The 18,949-nt window shown below is 34.7% G+C and overlaps 1 protein-coding gene and 1 non-coding gene across 2 annotated transcripts in view; both read left to right on the forward strand.

Moving 5' to 3' along the window:
- The window catches only part of LOC114317346 (uncharacterized), a 231,032-nt gene that overhangs the window by 23,913 nt on the left and 188,170 nt on the right, over positions 1-18,949 (forward strand). The window lies entirely within an intron of this gene.
- On the forward strand, positions 336-12,454 carry LOC114272971 (uncharacterized). Its single transcript, XR_014336849.1, has 5 exons — positions 336-410; positions 8,085-8,329; positions 9,302-9,394; positions 9,978-10,178; positions 12,019-12,454. It is a non-coding gene; the product is annotated as an uncharacterized LOC114272971 (transcript).

Genomic DNA, 18,949 nt, shown 5'->3' on the forward strand with positions numbered 1-18,949 from the left:
GGTCGTCGCAGACGATGACCTCGGCTTCTTTGATTGAGTGGACTCTGATGGCTGTGTCTCAACAGATCTTTTTGTGGGAACGGAAGCGGTCTTCCCACTCTCAGCAAGTTTGGATATAGGTAAAGTGTCCTTAGATTCAACCTGAGTCACTTTAGCCTTTGGCTGGGCTTTCTTGGTTCTCTTCGACTTTGATGGGGGCATGGTTTGCATCGGCTGAGCGTCAACATCCGTAGGAAGGTCGGCTAAGAGATCTTAGGCAACAGGCTTCGGGTGACCCATCTCAGCAACTTTGACAAGTTGTCGCCGACGTTTTCTTTCTGGTATTAGGATTAAGTATGGGGCTGAAGTTGATGGTTGATCGGCTAGATCAGAGGTTGACCCTTGATCAGCCCGAGATGTTGATGCGATTTGTAGAGTAATAGCAGAGGGAGGAGATAAGCTCTTCTTTTTTCTTTTCGGGACGTCGGGCAGTGTAGACTTGTACGTCGGAATAAAATTCAGTACCAGTGGAGCCTTGCGCTTTTGGATTGGCAGATCTAGAAGCCTCTTTAAGTCTTTGCTGGAATGTAGGATTGGCGAAAGTCTTTTGGCGGCTTACGAACGTCTGCAAGAAGAAACAGACATTAGAAATAGATAAAATATTGAAGACTTGAACAGAAACAACTAAAGTATTGACGCTGGACTCTTACCCTTGCCCTCTTTAACTGATCGGGGAAGAGGGTAGAGATGGGTGTCCTCGTCTGCGCCAAACTCCCAATTTCCCGAAGCAATAACATAATCATCTCCAGCCCCCTTGTTGGAGTCTAGAAGGTCGGCTACAATTTTGAATTTAGTGGACCTCGGCTTGAGGTAATAGACGTAACCTTTTTCCTTCAGGTTAAGGGGGCACATGGTATAACAGTACTGGATGTCGACAAGGGTGATCCTAGCGTTCTCCTGCCTAGCTAAAACTATGATGCCATTGATCACTCGATAAGAGTTTATGGCCAGTTGCATAGGGATCAACTTGTAAAAATGAAGAATTTCGCGAAAGAGAATGTTAAGTGGAAGCCGGAGTCCGCACTCAGTAAAAGCTACTATGGGAAAGGGCATTGAATCATCTATGGGCATGATGGAGTCGTTATCTTCAGCCAGCCTCAGATGGACATCGGCAGGAATAGAGAACTCTTGCCTAAAGTACTCAAGTTCGGTCGGGGTGTCTATGTCTCCACATACCCATAACGTCGGCCTAAAGTCAGAGGGCTTGGTTTCAGAAAGAAGATGCTTTTAAGGGGTTATCGAGACCTCAGCGAAACCCTAGGTATATGCTGGTAAGGATTGTTTCAATTTTTTCCTAAGAATTGATAGGTTCTATAGACAAATCCCAAACCTAAATCTATGAAGACAAAGATTGAAAGCAAAAATTGAACGTAGAGATCTGGCAAAGGCACAAAAAACAGAAAACAAAGGCGAAGTTTCAGAAACAAGAGCAGGGATGGGCTATCAAGAACATGAAGAATACGAGAAATAAAGGACCAGGATCTGTGGCAAAAATACAGTGAAGTGGTGCAACGGTGCGTGTGTTCAAGATATAGACAAGGGCCAAATCAAGGAATAAACACATTCAGATGTATGATTTACAAAATAGATATTTGAGCAAGGCAGTAATAACAGGAGATTCCAGAAATGGTCAAGAATTGAAATCAGAAGGAATAGTTGCTTACCAGAAAAAATGAAGCCGATGTGAGGACTTCCGAAGTCAGTCGGTAGTTACAGATGTGGCAGAACGACGAAAGTTCCACCAGGAAGACAAATACAGAGCTTGGAGCCTCAGCAATGGCGGATTTGAAAGAAAGAGTTTTAGAGAGAGAAGAAAGCAAGTGAATCAAAGCACAAAGTGAAAAGACGAAAGCAAAGATAGTGTCTTTGTTGAAAACGTGAAACGGCGGCAAAATAAGGCATTTATTGCGCCTGGAAAACCGCATGCGTCAGACGGCGCAGACAGATTAAGACGGCTTACAAGCGCGTCACAAGCACGGGCCAATAAAGATGAAACGTGTGCAGGAAACGGTTGAGAAGTGATGTATGACAGCTCATGCGCGTGGGAAAGTTCATTTGAGTTCTTATTCTTGAAAACAAGACATATCGGCTTGACATGAATGATCTCGGCCGAAGAGTTCTTACGCCGAGGTACTAGAAGACAATACAGATATAGGTTCCATCACCTCAGAATGCCGAGGTAATAGAACATAGGGGGCAGTTGTGGGGATGTATTTTCTGAATACCAACACGTGGCAAGGTGACGCCGACGTGTCAGCCGAGGTGCCACGTGCCCTGGTCATAACACCGAGGTTATCTCTGCTAGGCCGAGGTTTCCTCCGAAGATATCGGAATCCGAAGATAAGCGGATAATGGATAAGGGGCAAGAATCCCAGAGTAAAGAGAAGACTTTGCTAAGATAAGGATAAAGCTCTTAGGGAGTTTATCTTTATCTTTTGAGAAATCCAAAGTAAGCACTGAATGGGAGTTCATAGAAGTCATGCTTCTAGTGGAACTAGGATTGAGTTGGTTATAAAAGAGAGGCACCTCCATGGGTCTAAGGTACGCAGTTTTATGCACAATCTTGTGAGTTTAGCACTTGATTATCTTTGAGAGATATACTGACTTGATCGTCGGAGTGCCCCCGGGTGGAAGAGCCACCGCCGGAGCCTTTTCTTTCTGTTACAGGTTTGCTGAAGCCATCTATTCTGCCGGTGCTCTCCAGCTGATTACTAGGCGGGCCGTGTGGTCAGAAAATTACCCACACAAGTACCAAAATGTAAGTTTCATTTATTTCAAACAAAGTCAAGGAGGTTGAAATAGTGAAAAATAAAATTCACTCTGTTCGGTTAATGATTTTCATAATTTACTTTTAAAAAAATTAATTTTTTTTTATTTTTTATATTTTTTTGTTTTTATTGAATATTTTTAATATTTTAAATAATTTTTAAAAAATTTAAATACACCTAACATAAATACACTTAAAATGTATAATATTTATAAATTTTTTTTAAAAAATTTATTAAATACCAAAAATATAAAAATTTAATACATTTTTTTATATTCTTGTATATTTATTAATTTTTAAAAATATTTTTTAAAAATATTTTATTTTTTTAAATACATCTAAATAACATGTTTTTTTTTTTAAAAAAAAAAGTTACTTAAAATTTCAAATCAGAGAAACCCCTAAACCCAATAACAAGAACAAGGAAAAGAAGCAAGGGAATAGTCAAAACAGAGCTTCATTGAAATCAGAGAAAGTCTTCGATTTTTCATTGAAATCAAATCTACCCTTTGATTTCAGATACTCATACTCTGAGACTAACCCTTCGATTGAACCCATTGGGTACCGTGAACCACCGAGATTCTGTCCCTTTGGACCTGGACAGCTCGACCGGAAATGGACCGGCACTTATGCTCTGGCCGAAGAAGCAGTTGATTTGCTATAGGTAGAAGAACAACGACGCGAGGTTCTTGGTGGACCACTCTCCGAAGAAGAAGTCGCCGCGCTTGTGGAATGGTTTCGTCATAACAATGGTTCTCAACAGATTAATTCGGGTACTCTCTCTCTCTCTCTCTCTCTCTCTCTCTCTCTCTCTATGTATGTACATGTACGTGTATGTGTATGTGTATGTGCTATATTCTAATTTGATTTGCCTCTTTCCAGTTCAATTTTCTGAATGATGAAGCTATACAACTTAGGGTTTGATTTTCATTATAATTTTTTACTAGTGACAATTTGAATTCATGTGGTTTGATGCATGATGCATTATTTCTGCTGATTAGTTTGACTGATGGAATGTGTGAGTATAAACATGTATAAATTTCACATATTGGTTCTTGTTGTCAACCAACTAGTGTGTTTGCTCATCGAATGAAGAAAATGAAGTAATTAGGCATTTAAACTATCGAGATCCTTGATTTTTGTCATATTTGGAGTTGCCTAAGAAGCATGGACACTTTCATTACTGTAGGTTTGAAAGATTCCAAAAAGATTAGTCAATGTAGGCTGATGTTGTTTGTAAATTTGCTACCGCAATAAGCATGGAGAGTAATGTTAATTTCATGACTGTTTATAGCACAATTAAATAAGTTGGAATTTGGAAATTTCTTCAATGTTTAAACTTTTGGAATCATGTCATATGTTGAAATGGCATTCACATTTGAAATCAAGGTTTCTATTACCTTAACACTATACTATCGTTGTTTTTGTTGGGCAGAATAAAATAAATAAATAAGAGGAGGAAAAAAAAAAAAAAAAAAGCTATTGAAATCTGATTTTATGTTCTGTACATCTAGATAATCAGCTACAAGATGATGCTTAGACATTTTTATTAAGTTAGGGTTAGCACAACCGGGCATTCTACGCATCTCCATAAGCTTGAATGCCAAACCTCCCTCTAGAAATCTGGAAGTACATCCACTTGAGCCATGCTTAAATTCAGATGATGTTCGAGAATTTATAGAAGATGACATTTCAAAAGGAAAATTTAGACTTGAGAATTTATATCAGATAGCAACCTAGTTGGTGCAGAGTCCTTGACAGTGTAGCTGGTTTTGATAAATTCAATTCTTGTCACTATATTAACTATTTTGGTATGAGAATTGAACTTCTTGGTATTAGCCTTACTGGTGAATGGGGCTGGTTAAAATCCCGAGTCAATAGCATTCAATCATTTTTCACTTTTCGCCTCATGATTCATTTGATTAAATTTAGTTTGAGATCGACTCGAAATATAAACAAATCATGCTCATTAAGTTTTCAAGTCAAACTTGCACAACCTATTTACTAAGCTTAACTTGACTCGTTTACAAAGTTCTATGTGAAAGTGTAAAGGCATAAGAGCAATGCTCATGTGCACGGAAAAAAAACACACGCAAATATGCACATAAAAATGAACACAACACAAATTTATTTTTTTCATACGCTTTTGTTTTTACTTTTTTGTGCCACTACCATTATTGTTAGAAGAAGAATAAAGAGATCAAATAGAAGAGACATTTAAAAGATGGTCTGATAATGAAATTTTGATACCAAGACAAAGAAGCAGTAGTACATAAAGAATGAGGTCCATAAATGAGTCCTGAAAATAGACCTCATTCATTATATACAATCTCCATCAAAGTTGGAGAAAAATTGATTAAAATAATTGCCAAGAAGTTGTCCAATACAAACATGTCCATAACCACCTCACCAAACGTACTTTTTTTTTAGACAAATATGATAAAATAAAAATGTTATGATTATTATATTATTTTTTATGGATAATATACATTGAGAATCCTACATAATGAACGGTTTGAATCATTGAAATGAACCCGTCATGGGCCCATTGGGCATGAACTTGAGAGAAATTCAACAACAAAAAAAAAAAAATCACAATTATTGGTTTGATTGAATAAGGTTTGATTTGGATGGAATTGCTATTCTTTTTCAAAGATCAATATATTTTGGAAGGCATACAAAAATTGTGAAGTTAGATCTAATCTATGTAGAGTAGAAGTGGCTAATATTGAGTTTGAACTTTGAATCATATAGTCATGAATAAATTTTTTTTAACTAATTTCGTATACTATTCTCATTCCTTGAGGTTTATAAAGTTTGAAAATAAGTCTCCAAATGCCTTTTGCAGCCCTAAAAAATTCAAAAAGTGATTATCCTAAGAAATATTCATTTTGAAATTTAAAAAACTTGTGCCAATATAAATTAAAATTATTAGAAATCCAATATTTAAAGTAGTGTTTAGTAACATGTTTTTTTTTTTTTTTTTTCTATGTACAAAAAACATAAAATATGTTTATTTTTTATTCTTTTTTATTTTTTTTGTAAAAACTAAAGTAAATAGTGTGTTATACATGTTCTCAAAACATAAAAAATCAAAGGGTAATGCTACTCTAGCCAAAAAGTTAGACCTATTTTTCAAACCTAATGATGTGGCACCCTATTAGTATATTAGGTAGATTACAAATACATCTCCTGAGATTTGCTTAAAATATGGATTACCCTTGCGGTTATGGAAATTACATCCCGCCCCTTCAAGTTTAATTATATAATAAATAACACATTTTATTAATAAATCATCAAGTTAATTAACTGTTTTTAATGATGATGTCATAAATATATTTTAATTAACTATTCAAATAATTTTATTGTTATATAAGAGGATAATTAGAAATTATTTTTTTGTTAATTTTGTTTAATAAAAATGTTTGACAGGCAGGTGTTTGTAATTTTCAAAACTACAGGGGTAATCCATATTTTAAGTAAACTCTAGGAGGTGTATTTGTAATTTACCCTAGAATATTTAAGTGGACTATCTCTCTCATGTTTTCTTTAATCATCAATCATAACTCTCTCTCTTTCATGCTTTCTCTAATCATCAATTAATCATCTCTTTTATATTACATATCACTGGGTCTAAAAAGTGAGTTTAGAAAATGAACTTATATCTCATTTTCCAAAATGAAAACAAGAAAACAAGTATGGTAAATTACCAAAAAAAGGGGCAGTGCTTGGGGGTGGTCGTTGGAACAGAGAATGTGGCCAGATTAGGGCTGCAAATGAACCGAACTATTTGCGAGCTGGCTTAGCTCGGCTCGTTAAGGGCTCGGCTCGGCTCTTTTATTAAACGAGTCGAACTCAAACTCAAATATTAGGCTCGTTTAGTAAACAAGTTAAGGTCGAGCTCAAATAAGTTCGGCTCATTTTATTTTTATTTAAATTATATAATAAATGTATTATTTATATATTAAATAAAATTTATATAAATAATAGCATAAATGCATTATTTATGCATTAAATAATATTAAATAAAATTTATATAAATAATAGCATAAATGCATTATTTATGTATTAAATAATATAAATAATATTTATTTATTTAAATAATAAAAAAAATCTTATCGAGCTGAGCCGAGTTCGAGCTCGAGCCTAGTTAGTTATCGAGCCGAGCTCGAGCTTGATAAGCAAATGAGCCGAGCTTAAGCTTAGCAAAGATTAGCTCGGCTCGGCTCGGCTCAACTCAACTCGTTTGCAGCCCTAGGCCAGAGGACGGAAGGGTGAGGGAGGTAGGAAGGAATGAACCTTTCCTCTATAGTCTCTTTCTTCACTTTCCCTTTTTTTTTTTTAAAAAAAAATCTTATGTGGGCCTAGCTAGTCCCCTGCCATATGCAATCCCCCCATCCTACATGCATCTGGTAATTGCCGAGAGAAATCCTTTGGGGTGGCCCCAAATGGAATGGCTTGAACTCAGGGCTTCTTTGTTTCAAGGCAAGATTGTGGCCATCTCATCTTCACTTGGGCCTAACCTCTCTTTGAATTTGAAAGTGTGCATTTTATGCTGAAATGTTTGTATATTAAGTCTAAGGTGCATGTGGCCAAACCTACGACCTTTTTTTCATGCATTTGAAAGTTTGGCTAGATTTATCCATGGTTTTGAGGAAAAAGAAAAAGGGATGATAATAGTTTATCATGTAATGCAACAAAGATTTTTAACTTTTTGAGCTGATTTTCTGATTCAGAATCCTGTCATTTGCATTCATACAAGTTTTCTTGGTGTACATACAAACATAATGAGCTGTTTCACCAACCTTCTCATTTTGCAATTTTTGATCTTCTGTATAGGGGTTGTAACCAAGTTGATTGTTTTCTCCTTTGTTACGTTACTTATTTGAGTATTTTTTAGATGTGGCTAGTTGAAGTGTAAGATCCTTATTTCCCACTATCTTGAATTATTATTTTTTGAACATTTCTTCTCATTTGGTTGTAATTTGTGCATTGAGCTGTCCACTATTACAGCCTTTAATGAGATTCTTACACCGTCCCTTGTAAAATGCACTCTGCTGTGATGGAAAGAATGGAGCCAAGCTTATCAAATAAAATTTCAGCTGCCTATTTTGTACAATAGGACATTTAGATGAGTGTAGTGTGTATGCTGAAGTTTTAGCATAGCATTTGGTACATTGTACTTCTACAAATTGTTGTTAGTTCCATATTGTTGCCACTTTAATCCAAACATGACTTAAAACTCATGTAAAACTGGTGTTTCACATTTTCGTTTTAGGGATATGATATAATCAATGTTTTGCCATGGGATGAGTGGTGGAACTTTGAGCTCACTAAAGATGAGTCAATCCACATATTTCACTTCTTCCTTTGCATCCTGATGTCCGGGCCAAGTTTAATGAGACTGCTGCTTGGGAGTATGCTTTAAGCATGGTGGGCAAGCCTTATGGTTATCATAACCCGATATTTAGCTGGATTGACACTATTGATGGGAACTATCCGCCTCCCTTGGATGCTCATGTGGTAATACATTTATTTTTCCTTTTCATATTTTAATGTTTGGGCCTAGTCTGCAAAATAAGTGAATGATATACTTTTTCTATTTTATTTAAGCTTTTCTTTGTCAACATTTATGTGATTTATTAATATTTATGTTGTATGTTTTGGTACCATTTGATAAACCAAACCAAACCTTAAGTCCCATTAAATGGGGCCGACTACATGAATTCTTCTTCTCCACTTGATTCTATCAACGGCCATTTGGTTAGTCAAGTTAAGGAGAGGTTTGGTACCATTTGATATTTCAAAGAATTATATTCTGCCCACTACTGCTTTGAATCCTATGGCTATGAGGTGTAACTTGATTATAAACACTCTTAGTGATTTATCTAACATGTAATATTGCGCGAGCACTAAAAAACTATGTAAATGACACTCTAAGCGTAAACCAGATAGCTCAAGACTACACCTTAAGGAGTGGATGCCCCAAATTCAAGCTGGCCCACAAAGGAGCCAGCCCATCGGAATTCCAAGGGTTATTTAAAAAATAAAAAATAAAAAACTGAATTTTGATTCTCATACTTCGACTGCAAAGTCAACTTCATGCTGGCCTTTGGGTTTGCTATGTTCTATGATCTTTGCACACTCTTGAGATATGCTTAGGAATTGGGCAATTGAGAATCAATTTATTAATGAATTAGACAATTAGATGTGTTTGGTTGTTAAAATGAAATAATTAGAAGATCTACAAAATTTTCTTTTTTCCATGAAAATTTAAATCTGTTCAATTAATTCATTACCACCTACCACATTCCAGAGGCATGTAAAGGTTGAAAAGGTTAAGACTGGCAGTACCAGAATGATGACACTAATAATGTAGAACTTATTTGCTGGTGCTGCGTTCCTTTCTGTCTCCTCTTTCTCTTGTATATTATGCAGCATGGGGGTTTTTATTTTCATTTACTGGTTTTGATTGTCAAATTTGTTATGGAACAGGTTGCTTCTGTTATGACCGTTTGGAATAATGTACAGCCTGATTATGCTGCTAACATGTGGAATGAAGCCTTGAACAAGCGACTTGGAACTAAGGTATTGTAACAATTTATTCCTCATTTTATTGACCGAAAGTTCATAAAGGTTTGCTTGTTGAAAAACATAGTTTAAATAGATGGGATTCTCATGACCGAAAGAGGATTCCCATCGTTATCTATTTGGGTCCTTTTATAATGAGGAATGGCCATCTGTATCTCTAGTGTGTAATTGGGATAGTTAAAAAAAAAAAAAAAGAATTTATCTCATTTAACTAAGCATATAGTTCTTGATAGAGCTGAATGGAGAAAAAAGATTCATGTAGCTTACGCTTACCCCAATTGATTGAAACGTAAGGCTTAATTTGGTTTGGTTTGGTTTGGTTTGTTTTGTCATCAAAGACAACTTGGGAAATGTATCGGTACTGGTAGTTCATGAGATTGATCGACAATCTCTTGGACCAAATCTAGACAAGATAGTTTGATACTAACCAGCAAGCCATTGAATTTAGATGTTGGTCTGGATGAAGTGATATACAATAACTAATAGCATCATTAAATTCTGGTGTAATACTTAAATAAATGAAATGTGTACTCGTCTGTATTTGTTTAAATATTTGATTCGACATTGGACTTCTGTGTAGGGCCTTGATCTTCCTGAAATTCTTGTAGAAGCTGAAAGGCGTGGGTCATCTTTTGATGAATTGTTAACAATTCCCAAGCAAGACGATTGGACATACACTGATGGAAAGTCTACATCATGTGTCGTTTTCATTCTTGAAATGCACAAGGAAGCAGGGTTGTTTGATCCAATTGCAAACTCCATTCAAGTTACAGAGTTTACGGTGAGTTTGTTGTGAATATTCAATTTCATTAATTTAAATAACAAAAGTCTCAAATTTGCATCCAATTGATGTTGTATGATCTATAAAATGGTTTTATTTATTTATTGAAATGTCTTATATGTAAATCCAGTACTTAGATGGTTTAAAGTATGTTATTGTATTTGCATGAGGTTGGAAGATATGCTGTCTGAACCCTCACATTTCACCTAAGTTTGCATTGAATGATTATTGACAAATTTTTTTCTTAATAGAACTGTTATTGTCTATATGCACTGCTTTGTACTTATTTACCAAATCAAACCAAACCAAGCCTTAAGTCCCATCAAATGGGGTCGGCTACATGAATCATTCTTCTCCACGCGGCCCTATCAAAGGCCATTTCATTAGTCAAATTAAGTAGATTCATATCTCTATTTATAACGCTAGTCAACGTTAATCTAGGCCTACCCCGTCCCCTAACACTTCCATCTACCGTTACAGTATCGCATCTCTTCACTACTGTCTCTGTTGGTCTCCGTTGAATATGACCAAACCATCTCAAACGATTCTCTCTCAACTTATCTTCTATCGGTGCTACTCCTACCCATTCCCGAATACACTCATTCCTAATCCTGTCTTGTCTAGTCTTACCACACATCCACCTTAGCATCCTCATCTCAGCCACACTCATCTTATCTACATGTTGTTTTTTGGTTGCCCAACACTCCGTCCCATACAACATGGCTGGTCTAATAGCCGTTCTATAAAACTTACCTTTTAGTCTAGTGGGTATTCGTTTATCGCACAATATCCCAGACGCACTTCTCCACTTACACCATCCCGCCTTAATCCTGTGGGCCACGTCTGCATCAATCTCTCCCGCTGTTGTGATAATCGACCCTAAATAACGAAAATGTTCACTCTTAGGCGGTTCTTGGTTCTTAATCTTTACTTCTCCTCTGCTTTCATTGTTACTGTTACTAAATTTACACTCTATGTACTCTGTCTTAGTTCTGCTTATCCGGAATCCTTTAGATTCAAGAGCTTTTTTCCAAATCTCCAATTTTGTGTTAATTCCTTCTCTAGTCTCATCCACTAACACAATATCGTCTGCAAAAAGCATACACCATGGCACGTCATCCTGCTTTGTACTTATTTACGTACAAAAAATAAAGAATTTAAGTTTATTTTAGGATAAATTACACAAATGGTCTCTAAAGTATACCCTTGATTTCATTTTGGTCCCATATCTTTAATTTGCATCAATTGCATCCCTAAACTTCTCACATTAATCCAATGTAGTCCCTTTCTTAATTGTTGTCAAAAAAGCATACTAAAAGTTGCTTATGCCAGTCTCACATCAAGCATAACAGGCATTTTGACACATCTATTTATGCCATATACTATCATTCAAAGAGCCAAACATGCTATGTATGACTTTCAGTAATGAAGTGGAAGTCTTAGATGTGTGTTATTTTGTAAATAATGTTCATTTCACTTGTCTTGCGATTCATTTAGGTGGAAAATGAGAAATTGCTTCTAATGCTCTCCAAATCCCTTATGTGAAGCTGACATAAGCATTTTTCATATTTTTTTAGACGATAGATAGGATAGGGGACTACATTGAATCAATGTGTAAAGTTTAGGAATGCAATTGATACAAATTAAAAACTATGGACCAAAATGAAATTAATGGTATACTTTATGTAATTTGCCCTTTATTTTACTATCATGAAACTAAACTTGAATTGTGTGGGTAAATATGGATGTTCAACTGAAATTGATTGTTGTGTGGATGTAAAACCCAGGTCAGGAATTTCACATATTGTTGCTTTATTAATTTATCTTGTCCAAACTGCAGATAAAAGATGCTTACACACTCAAGTTCTTCGAAAACAGTTCAAGCTGCCTGCCAAAGTGGTGCAATGATGCAGACACTGTGAAGCTCCCTTTCTGCCAAATTCGAGGGAAGTATAGAATGGAATTACCTGGATACAATACAATGGATCCATACCCACGTATGAATGAAAGGTGCCCATCTCTTCCCCCAAAATACTCTAGGCCTAAGGGTTGTTAAAAGTCTTCTGATTTGTTTATTTTGTTTCAAAGTTTTTATACCACTGCTTTGTATAATACTAGGTTGTATTTTTTATTTTTCTGTATACAACTTTTCTGATGCAAAGACTTGAAAGATTTCGAAAGTTTAGTTGATGTAGGTTTGATGTTGTTTGTAAATTTGCTACCACAATACAACGAGAGTAATAGGAATTTCATTGTTACTGCACAGTTCTACTTTGGAATATCCTAATTCACAAATCTAGATGATGGAATAAGGTTTGATTTGGATGGAATTGCTATTCTTTTGCAAAGATCAATAAATTTTGGAAGGCATCGTACAAAAATTGTGAAGTTAGATCTAATCTATGTAGAGTTGAAGTGCCTAATATTGAATTTGAACTTTGAATCACATGGTCAGGAATTTTTTTTTTTAAAACTAAGTTCATATATTATTCTCATGGTTTATAAAGTTTCAAAATTAAACTTCGTTTGGTTTTAGATTTTTGGTTAAAAAAGTACAAAAAGACAAAATTGGTTATATAAGTCAATAAGATAAAATGTCACATTCAAACAATAATCATTATATTTTTCTTTTACAAAAGTCAAAAAAGTCAAGCCAAACGAGATTAAAAAAGTCAGGTTAAAAAAATCTCAACACAAAAAAGTCAGGTAAAAAAGTCCAAATACTTTTTGCAGCCCTGAAGAATCCAAAAAGTGATAATCCTAAAAACTCATTTTGATATTTGAAAAACTTGTGCCAATTTAAATTAAAATGATTAAAAGTAGTGTTTAGTAACTTGTGGTTACTTCCTTTTTTTATTTTTTATTTTTTTTATGTACAAAGAACATAACATATGTTTATTCTTTTTATTTATTTATTTATTTTTTTGTAAAAACTAAAATAAATAGCATATTTAGTATACATGTTCTCAAAACATAAAAATCAAAGAGTAATGCTACTCTAACTAAGAAGTTAGATTCATTTTTCAAACCACGTGGCGCTCTATTAGAATATCGGGTAAATTATAAATACATTTCTTGAGATTTGATTCAAATATAGATTCCTTTATGTGATTTTAAAAATTACATCATGCCCTTTTAAGTTTCTAATTACATAACAAATAATTCATTTTATTAATAAATTATCAAGTCAATTAACTGTTTTTAATCATGTTAGAAATATATTTTAATTAACAATTTAGATAATTTTATTGTTATATAGAAGAATAATTAAAAAATTTATTTTCCTGTTAATTTTGTTAAATAAAAATTTTTAACAATGAGATATTTGTAATTTTCAAAATTATAGGAGATAATTTATATTTTAAGAAAATCTTAGAATGTGTATTTGTAATTTACTTTATAATATTTAAGTCAACTCTCTCTAATATTTTCTCTAATTATTAACCAATCATCTCTTTTATATTACATATCACTAAGTTTAGAAAATGAGTTAAAAAAATGGACTTGTATATCATTTTTCAAAATGAAAACAAGTATAGTAAGTTGTCAAAAGGGGGAGTGGTTGGATGTGGTCGTTGGAGTAGAAACGGTGGCTAGGGGATGGAAGAGTGAAGGAGGTAGAAAGGAATGAAACTTATTTTGAAAATAAGTAAAAACATATTTTTCTTATTTCCTCAAATTTGTAGCCAATTTTTTTATGAGTGAAAACAATTAGCAAGCGTATTTTTTATTTTAATTTTCAAAAAATTTAAAGCTAAAGCAAAATAAATAAAATAAAAATCTCACCAAACGAACCCTAAGATTTAGGGTTCCAATTAAAATATTTGTGAAGTGACCAACTATCAAGGATCAAAATCAGGCGGTCAAATAGCAGGCTTCCCATCTACTATAAAAACAAAAATTTAATAGAGAAAAGAAGAAGGAAAAAAAAAAAAAAAAAAGAGAGAAAAATTTGATCCCAATATGAATACAACAAATCGAGTACCAAGAGCACGTGAAAATAAATAAATAAATAAATAATAAGCATTCTAAATGTGGTAATGATCCAATATGGTTAGAGCTTTCTCTTCTGTCGCTATAGATAACTTTTGTCCCACATAGCCATGTTTTGTGTTGACAATCCCAACTTCTGGAATGTGTGCAATTTTCCAATAATTCCCACCTTCTAAGTCTTTGTTCAGGCTCGAAATCAATCTATCAGAAATATTCATCAAATAAAGAGATTTAAGGTTGATTAGATATTCAATGCCAGAGGGCAACTCCTCTACCAATTCACATTCCTGTATTAATAACACTTCAAGATGAGGCATCGAGCCAGCCTCCACTTTCACCCATTTCAATCCTTTTAGTCCACAAGTCCTATTCTCATGAGTCTTTTAAATCCACCAGCCTTGAAACACAATTCTTTTCCTTGAAACCACAGCTTTGTATAATACTAGGTGGTTGTATGATTTATTTTTCTGTGTACAACTTTTCTGATGCAAAGACTTGAAAGATTCCAAAAGATTAGTTGATGTAGGTTTGATATTATTTGTAAATTTGCTACCACAATATGGACAGAGAGTAATGGTAATTTCATTGTTATTGCACAGTTTTACTTTTGAAGATTCTAATTCATAAATCTAGATGATTGAATAAGGTTTGATTTCGATGGAATTGCTATTCTTTTTCAAAGATCAATAAATTTTGGAAGGCATCCTACAAAATTGTCAAGTTAGATCTAATCGATGTAGCTGTTTGATGAGCTATCAAGATTGATTTACGTGGTTCTGTAAACCGGTTCCACGGTTGATATTGACGTGCTTCTCCTTCTACTGGCCGCTCTATTACATCATGTTGCTCAATTAGTTGGGTAGAAAGAACTCCTGTTGTGTTAATCACGTCACGTCTGCGAAGTGGAAAATCAACTAAAGACCTCTAAACATAGGAAGCTTGTCTTCACGCCTACACCCTTAGCCAAGTCATCATTCCTTCGATTCTAACTACTACATATATTGAGTTTGAACTTTGAATCATATGGTCAGGACTCAAAAAATTTAACTGATTCCAAATATTATTCTCATTCGTTGAGCTTTATAAAGTTGGAAAACAAGTCTCCAAATGCTTTTTGCAACCTTTAAAAATTCAAGAAGTGATATAATCCTAAGAAATTCATTTTGAGATTTGAAAAACTTGTGCCAATTTAAATTAAAATGATTAGAAACCCAATATTTGAAGTAGTGTTTACGAACTTGTGGTTATTTTTTTCCCCTCTATGTACAAAGAACATAATATATGTTTATTTTTTATTCTTTTTATTTTATTTTATCTTTTTGTAACATACTATAATAAATAGCATATCTAGTATACAGGTTCTCCAGAACATAAAAAATCAAAGAGTAGTGCTACTTTAATAAAAAAAAGTTAAGACTTATTTTTCTTATCTAATGATGTAGCACTCTATTAAAATATTGATAAATTATAAATACACATCTTGAGATTTGTTTAAAATATATATTGCCCTCTGTGATTCTAAAAATTACATCTAGTCTCTTTAAGTTTCTAATTATATAAGAAAAAACTCATTTTATTAATAAATTATTAAATTAATTAATTATTTTTAATGATGTCATAAACATATTCAATTAACAATTCAAATAATTTTATTATTATATAGGAGAATAATTAAAATTTTCATCTTTCTGTTAATTATGTTAAATAATTTTTTTTGATAATGAGATATTTGTAATTTTCAAAATTACAAGGGACAATCTATATTTTAACCTTAGGAGGTGTATTTATAATTACTTTAGAATATTTAAGTCAACTTTCTTTCTAATATTTTCTCTAATCATCAACCATTCATTTCTTTCACATTATATATCATTGGATTTCAAAAGTGAGTCCATGAAATAGATTTGTATACCATTTTTCAAAATGAAAACAAGTATAGTAAGTTACCAACAGGAGTCGAAGGTGATTGCCAGAGCAAAGACGGAAGGGTGAGGGTGGTAGGAAAGAACGAAACTTGTTTTGAAAATAAGTAAAATCACAATTTTCTTATTTCCAGAAATTCAAAGAACTATAGCTAAATTTTTTTGAAAGTAAAAACAATTAGGTGCCGTTTGGTAACACTTATGTTTTCAGTTTTCTATTTACATTTACAAAAATTTTAAAAATTCAAATAAAAACTTGTTTGGTAAAATTTTTGATTTATAAACCAGTGGTCTTAATTTATAAATTTGGCCAAAAAATGAAAACACAAAAAATGTGTTTCCATTTTGAGTTTTCAATTTTTTTTTTTTTTTTATCACCTAACATTAGCTACCACCTGCCACCATTTTTCACCACCGTCTTCCGCCACCACCACCCACCCCTCATCACCACCTGCCACCACCACCCACCACTCACCACCCACCTGTCACCACCAGCCACCACCACCCACCAGCCACCACCCACTCGCTACCACCACCTACCCCTCGCCGCCGCCACCACCACCACCACCCATCACCCACCATCCACCTGTCATCCACCCACCACCTGCCACTACCATTCACCGTCTGCCACTTACTTGCCACCACTGCTCACCACCCACCTACCACCACCAGCCACCCACCATCACCAGCCACCCACCACCCACCACCACCACCACCACCACCACCATCACCCGCCACCCACCTGCCACTACCACCACCCACTCGCTACCACCTACCACCCGCCACCGTCACCCACCCACCCACCACCACTACCACCACCACCACCACCCGCCACCCACCTGCCATTACCACTCACCACCCATCACCACCACCACCACTACCCACTCGCTACCACCTACCACCCGCCACCGTCACCCACCCACCCACCACCACTACCACTACCACTACCACTACCACCCGCCACCACCTGTCATCCGCCACCCACCTGCTACCACCACCCACCACCCGCCACCACCACCCACTCGCTACCACCGACTACCCGCCACCGTCACCCACCTACCCACCACCACGACCTACCACCACCCGTCATCGGCCAACCACCTGCCATCACCCGCCACATACCCGCCACCCACCACCACCCGCCATCCGCCATCCACCTGCCACCACCACCCATCACTCGCCACCACCACCACCACCACCCACTCGCTACCACCCACCACTTGTGCCATCGTCACCCACCCACCCGCCACCACCCACCACCACCAGCAACCCACTACCCACCGTCACCACTTTCCACCATTGTCTTCCGCCGTCACTTGCCACCACTTGCCATTTCTCCCTCTTTTTTATATTTTTAAAATTTTTAAAACATTTTGTCAATTACCAAACGCGTTTGTAGTTTATGTTTTTCTAAAAATAAACAAAAAATAAATAAAAACCAGTTTATAAAATTTTTGTAAATATAAACTGAAAACGTAAACGTTACCAAACACACAATTAGCAAACATGTTTTTTATTCTGATTTCAAAAAGTGTAAAGCTAAAGAAAAACAAATAAAATAAAAATCTCACTATTCAAAAATTTGTGAAGTTGTCAAAGGTATTTTTTAAAAGTGAAAACAATTAACAAATGTGTTTTTTTTTCTTCAATGCCAAAAAATCTAAAGCTAATGAAAATTTTAAAAATTGAAAAAAACTCACCAAACGACCTCTAAGATTTACAATCCCAATTAAAAATTTGTGAGGTTACCAACTCTCTAGGATCAAAATTTGGATGTCAAATAATAGGCTCCCGGACTACTAAAAAAAAGGTAAATTATAAATACAACCTTTGAGGTTTGCTTAAAGTATAGATTGCCCCTTGCAGTTTGAAAAATTACAAATATCCCCTTGTTAGAATTTTTTATTTAACATAATTAATTAAAAAAATGAAATTCATAATTGTTCTCGTATATAATAATAAAATTACTTAAATTATTAATTGAAACATATTTCTAACATCATTAAAAATTGTTAATTGACTTGATGATTTATTAATCAAAATTATGAGGTCAAATAGTAGGCTTCCTATCTACTAAAAATACAAAAATTTAATAGAGAAAAGAAGAAAAAAAAAATAGATAAAAATTTGATCCCAATATGAATACAACGAATCGAGTACCAAGAGCACATGAAAATAAATAAATATATAATAAGCATTCCAAATGTGGTAATGATCCAATAATTTTTTGATCCCAATATGAATACAACAAATGGAGTAGCAAGAGCATATGAAAATAAATAAATATATAATAAGCATTCTAAATGTGGTAATGATCCAATAATTTATCTTCTGTCGCTATAGATAATTTTCTTCCTACAGAGTCGCGTTTTGTGTTGACAATCCCAACTTTTGGAATGTGTGCAATTTTCCAACAATTCCCACCTTCCAAGTCCCTATTCAGGCTCGAAATCAATCCATCATAAATATTAATCAAACAAAGAGATTTAAGGTTGGTTAGTGCCAAAGGGCAACTTCTCTACCAATTCACATTCCTGTATTAATATCACTTCAAGATGAGGCATCGAGCCAGCCTCCACTTTCACCCAATTCAATCCCTTTTAGTCCAGCAAGTCCTAATCTCACGAGTCTTCGAAATCCACCATCCTTGAAACACAATTCTTCTCCTTGAAACCACAGCTTTGTAAAATACTAGGTGGTTGTATGATTTATTTTTCTGTATACAACTTTTCTGATGCAAAGACTTGAAAGATTCCAAAAGATTAGTTGATGTAGGTTTGATATTGTTTGTAAATTTGCTACCACAATATGTACAGAGAGTAATGGTAATTTCATTGTTACTGCACAGTTTTACTT

The sequence above is a fragment of the Camellia sinensis genome, chromosome 7, assembly GCF_055761805.1.
Source record: "Camellia sinensis isolate YWXY chromosome 7, ASM5576180v1, whole genome shotgun sequence".
NCBI lineage: Eukaryota > Viridiplantae > Streptophyta > Magnoliopsida > Ericales > Theaceae > Camellia > Camellia sinensis.